The sequence below is a fragment of the Arachis ipaensis genome, chromosome B07 (assembly GCF_000816755.2).
Source record: "Arachis ipaensis cultivar K30076 chromosome B07, Araip1.1, whole genome shotgun sequence".
Classification (NCBI taxonomy): Eukaryota; Viridiplantae; Streptophyta; class Magnoliopsida; order Fabales; family Fabaceae; genus Arachis; species Arachis ipaensis.
The window spans coordinates 99516534-99522533 of NC_029791.2; positions in this window are offsets into that span (position 1 = coordinate 99516534).

A 6000-nucleotide genomic window follows, 5' to 3' on the forward strand; every position below is an offset into this window, starting at 1 on the left:
AACAACTGTTCGTTCGGAGGAAGTGTCCAAGAAGACCCCAATCAACATCTAACCACCTTCCTGAGAATATGTGACACAGTGAAATCTAATGGTGTTCATCCTGACGCCTATAGACTGCTCTTATTTCCATTCTCACTCAAGGATAAGGCAGCCAAGTGGCTGGAATCTTTCCCAAAGGAGAGCTTGACAACTTGGAAAGATGTGGTGAACAAATTCTTAGCAAGATTTTACCCCCCTCAACAAATCAATAGGCTGAGAGCTGAGGTCCAAACTTTCAGGCAACAAGATGGTGAGACTCTGTATGAAGCATGGGAGAGGTTTAAAGACCTAACAAGGAGGTGTCCACCTGACATGTTCAATGAATGGGTGCAGCTGCACATTTTCTATGAAGGGCTCTCCTATGAGTCAAAGAAGGCAGTAGACTATTCATCTGGAGGATCTTTGAACAAGAAGAAGACCATTGAGGAGGCCATAGATGTCATTAAAACTGTAGCAGAGAACGACTACTTCTATGCCTCTGAAAGAGGGAACACAAGAGGAGTAATGGAGCTAAACAATGTAGATGCTCTGCTGGCCCAAAACAAGCTCATTACCCAGCAGCTGGCTGACCTCACCAAGAAGATGAAGAGGAACCAAGTAGCAGCAATCTCCACTTCATCAACAACCCAAGAAGGAGTGAATGAAGAAGCAGAGGGTAGTCAAGAGCAAGCCAACTACATTGGGAATTCACCTAGGCAAAACCATGATCCATACTCCAAGACCTACAACCTTGGATGGAGGAATCACCCAAACTTTGGGTGGGGAAATCAACAAGACCAAAGCCTTGATCAAAGACGCCCAAATCCAAACAATGCAGCCCACCAACACTTCACATCTAGACCATATCAACACCCCCATAACAACACCTCTCCACATTCATATCAAGGCCAGAATAACCCTCCTCAACCTGACCTATCATCATTTGATGAAAGAATCTCAATGATTGAGAATCTACTTGAAGGCATAGGCAAGGAGATTCAAGACAACAAGGTGTTCAAGGAGGAAGTGCGAGCCAGTTTCAAGAACCAGGGAGACACAATCAAGAGGTTGGAATCTCAAGTGGGGTATCTCTCTGAACAAATTCCCAAACCCACAGATGGATTCCCAAGTGACACAGAGAAGAATTTGAGAGGTGAAACAAAGAAAGTAAGATGGAAAGATTGCAAGATGGTCACTATAAGTGATAAGGAGACTGAGGACAAGCCAAGCAAGCTGTCAGAACAACCTGAAGATACCTCAGTAGAGAAGAAGGGAAAAGATCATCAAGAACCAAAAATCTAACAACAGGAGCTACTGAGACTCTATGCACCTTTTCCCCAACTGCTCAATGGTGCTGTGGAGAAGAGAATATACTCAAGGTTTCTAGATTTGTTTGCATCTCTACATGTCAACATACCATTCATCAAGACTATTCAACAAATGCCCGCGTACATCAAGTATATGAAGGAGCTGCTTTCCAGGAAAAGCTCACTCAAAGGAGGCCAAACTATAGTGATGAATGATGAGCGGATAATTTATACGCTTTTTGACATTGTTTTTAGTATGTTTTTAGTAGGATCTAGTTACTTTTAGGGATGTTTTCCTTAGTTTTTATGTTAAATTCACATTTCTGGACTTTACTATGAGTTTGTGTGTTTTTCTGTGATTTCAGGTATTTTCTGGCTAAAATTGAGGGACTTGAGCAGAAATTAGATTCAGAGGTTGAAGAAGGACTGCTGATGCTGTTGGATTCTGACCTCCCTGCACTCAAAATGGATTTTCTGGAGCTACAGAACTCGAAATGGCACGCTTCCAATTGCGTTGGAAAGTCGACATCCAGGGCTTTCCAGCAATATATAATAGTCCATGCTTTGGCCAAGTTTAGACAACGCAAACGGGCGTTCAACGCCATTTTTCTGCCCAAATCTGGCGTCCAGCGCCAGAAAAGGATCCAAAACCAGAGTTGAACGCCCAAACTGGCACAAAAGCTGGCATTCAACTCTAAGAAGGACCTCTACACGTGCAACACTCAAAGCTCAGCCCAAGCACACACCAAGTGGGCCCCGGAAGTGGATTTATGCATCAATTACTTACTTCTGTAAACCCTAGTAGCTAGTTTATTATAAATAGGACATTTTACTATTGTATTTGACATCTTTGGATTATCTTTTGATCATCCGGGATTGTATTTTGATCCTGTTATCACGTTTTAGGGGGCTGGTCATCTCGGCCATGCCTGGACCTTTCACTTATGTATTTTTAACGGTAGAGTTTCTACACTCCATAGATTAAGGTGTGGAGCTCCGACAATCTCCGTGGGATTTGACCCTTACTCACGTAAGGTATTACTTGGACGACCCAGTGCACTTGCTGGTTAGTTATGCGAAGTTGTGAAGATATGTTTAGACCATGGTTCTGTGCATCCGTTTTTGGTGCCATTGCCGGGGAATCAATTTCGAACAACAATTCACAACCTGAGTAGCAATTTCGCATACCAATGAACAAGGAGTGCAGTGCCCTCATTCAACCACAGTTACCTACAAAAAGAAAAGATCTAGGGAGTTTTCATGTCCCCTGTGCCATAGGGGAAACAATGTTTGATAGAGCACTCTACGATTTGGGAGCAAGCATCAACTTAATGCCCTTATCCCTGGTAAAGAGGCTGCAGATCAATGAGATATTGCCCACAGATGTAGTCATCAGGCTGGCTGACAAAACTCAAAAACAAGCAATAGGGGTGGTGGAAAACGTGTTGTTAAAGGTTGGGAAATACTTTCTTCCCACAGACTTTGTCATCTTGGACATGGAAGAGAGTCACACTCACCCAATCATATTGGGAAGACCATTCCTAGCTACAGCCAGAGCATTCATAGATGTGGAGCGAGGGGAGCTAATATTGAGGATCCATGATGAACGACTCAGCTTTAATGTCTTCAAACTCTCACAAGAAGCAGACCAAGAAAACAAAAAATCAAGCAAGGATCATAATGAGATGCTGACAGAGGAAGCAATCACTGAAACACAACCAACCCCTCTGGGAAAGACCTTGGTTGATGAACAACGAAATAAGCAGTTGTCACAACTCAAGAAAAAGCTGGAGGAACCTAAACCACCAGAGACATGTGAAGACAACAACAAAATTCCCTTAGAAGAAGAAGTCACCAAGAGTAAGGCAACATCAAAAGGGACAAAGAAGAAGGTACCAAGAGGGTGGAGGAACAAGAAGATCCCTACAGGTGCCACCAATGTGCATATAAGGATACACAGTTAGTTAGTTAGTTAGTTGGAGTTCATGAATAAACAAAATCTTTTCTTCTCTTTATTATTCTAGCCGTAAAATTTAAATTGATTTTTTTATGATATTTCTTACTTTTCTTATTTGATCTTTATAGGAAAAGGAGAGGAACATTGAAGGAGATTTATTGGACAACTAAATGAGAAGGGTTCGGCCACTTCATGAGGAGAAACTACACACTTGTTCTAAAAAGGGAAGGCATTGGAAAATGTTGCCATGCAATATTGAAAAGGATGGGACCCTTGAAGACCGAGCAATCTCCATCATAAAGTGATGATCCTTGTCCTTTCTCCATGCACAACCCCAACCGTCCATCAAACAACCACTCCATCAATCCACACCCTCCATTCACTCACAACCTCTCTATATAAGTGATCCTTGTTCCGTACCCCACTCTGCACACCTCTCCATTTCGGATTACCCTTCACTCCCTTCATTGCACTCAACCCTAAACAACCAAAAGTCTCCACACCATTGCCAACTTCACACATTAACCCTCATTCATGGCATCTTCGAGCTCTAAAAGAAGGAAGGGAAAGGAACCTATTGAGCAACACCCGTATGATGAAAAGAGATTTAGAAGCTTGCACCATGCATTGCAATACGGGTGGATGGTGGATAAGGAGATCATTTATGAGCTGGGATTTCAAGTTAGGAAAACTGAGTGTCCTGAAATCACAAAGAAGGTAGAAAAGAGAAGATGGGAGCTCATCACTGATCCGGTCATTAAGGTGAATACAAATCTTATAAGAGATTTTTATGCAAATGCGGTCCGATATGATAAGGCAGATGAATCATATACAAGCTTTGTGAGAGGAAAGATTGTGGATTTTAACCCCATGAGTGTCATGAAGGCATTAAAACTGTGGTCCATACCGTTTGAAGAAGAGAGTTATCATTCAAGAATGGACAACAACCCTAATCATGACCAGATTGTGCAAGACATTTGTGTACCAGGGGCTGACTGGAAAAGATATGCAGATAGGAGACCAAGGTTCATCAAGAGAGCATAGCTCACTCCGGAAGCAAAGGGGTGGTTCGAAATTGTAAGGAGGTTCATCCTCCCAACAGCGAACAACTCGGAGGTGAATCTCAAGAGAGCTACACTGGTACACTGTATACTCAAAGGAGGAGAAATCAAGGTTCATGAACTCATAGCAGAAGGCATTAGAAAAATGGCAGAGAAAAGCGACTCGAGAGGAACGTTAGGTTACCCAGCACTATTTACCAATTAGCACGAGAAGAAAGACAAAAGGTGGAAGAGAGTCATGAATCAGTGAGGAAGGCACTTGAGGATTGGAAGCAAGCAAGATTGGCACGGATGCGAGGGAATGCAAGAGGACACAAAGAAGACAAACAAGGAGGAAAGCATGGGCATCCACAAGAGTAAAAGGTGGTGACGTTCCTTCTTTGGTCAATCTTCTTCTATGCTTTGAATAAGGAAGATCTTGTATGAAATAGAACTTCCTTCCATGTTATGTTTGAACCTTTTTAAAATTCTATCTTTTAAGTTTTTGTGTTGAAGAGGTCTATGTTTACTAGTCTTTATGTCACTGCATCCTCTCTTTGCTTACTTGTATGTTTGTCCCTTTAAATCAAATAAAAAGAGAATGAGTGTTTTTAAGAGACCAGAGTAGAGTTCATACTATGGAATAAGTTCATGAGTTTATGGTATAGTCATAAGTTAGCTAAGTTGGTTCAACCATAAGGTGGGAGGACAACTATCTGTCATGAATACTATGCTTGAGACACACCTCATGAGACTAGCTAAATAAGAAGATCCTAATAAGAAAAAGGGAAAGAATAATAAAGGTTGAAAAATAAAAGAAAAAGAGTAAGCAATAAGGCTAGGCACTTATGGTTTTAATCTTGAGGCATGTGTCTGTGGTGCTCCTGTGTGAGGGATCTACTTGGATGAATAAGCTCTTAGGGGTGCCTTATCACTTGGTAACTTGGGTTAACTAACTCGGGATTATCAGCTGAAAGTCCACTATCAAGAGTAACCCTCAATACAGAGCATTTAGTAACCCAAAGAGGTGTTGGACACCAAGGTCTCAAGAAAAGAAAATAAATAAACTATGTGCCTGTGGTGTGTATGTATGGGGGAGAGACTTGAGCAAGTAAGTCCTTAGGGGTGCTTCAACACCTAGCACCTTGAACCAACTGGTTCGGGAGTGTTGACTGAAAGCTTATTTTAAAGAGTTGCCCCCTTACAGAGCACTTAGCTTAAGAACAAAAATAAGCCCTGAAATAACAACAAAAGGATCAATGAATAAAAGTCTCATTGGATGCAACCACAGTGAGTATTCTAGGACATGATAAAGGTCTGAAAGCCAAGAATGAACCTAAGTTGCTATGCATGAAACCACCATAAAACCAAGGACATGACTTCCACAAGAATGACTCATGTCTCTTGGCATTCCATTCATCATTCTCTTGTTCCAGTACTTGCTTAGGGATAAGCAAGCTTTAAGTTTGGTGTTGTGATGCCAGGGCATTTTGGCCAGTTTCACTGACCTTCTCTTTACTGTTTTTAGGGTAGTTTCATGCATTTCCTTAGGAAATAAGCTAGTTTTGGGTAGATATTCATTTACATCTTGATTCAAGCATACATTGTGCACTTTACATGATTTCATGAGAATTTTGCATGAATTTAAGGACAAATTGGATGTTGCATTTCCCATGAC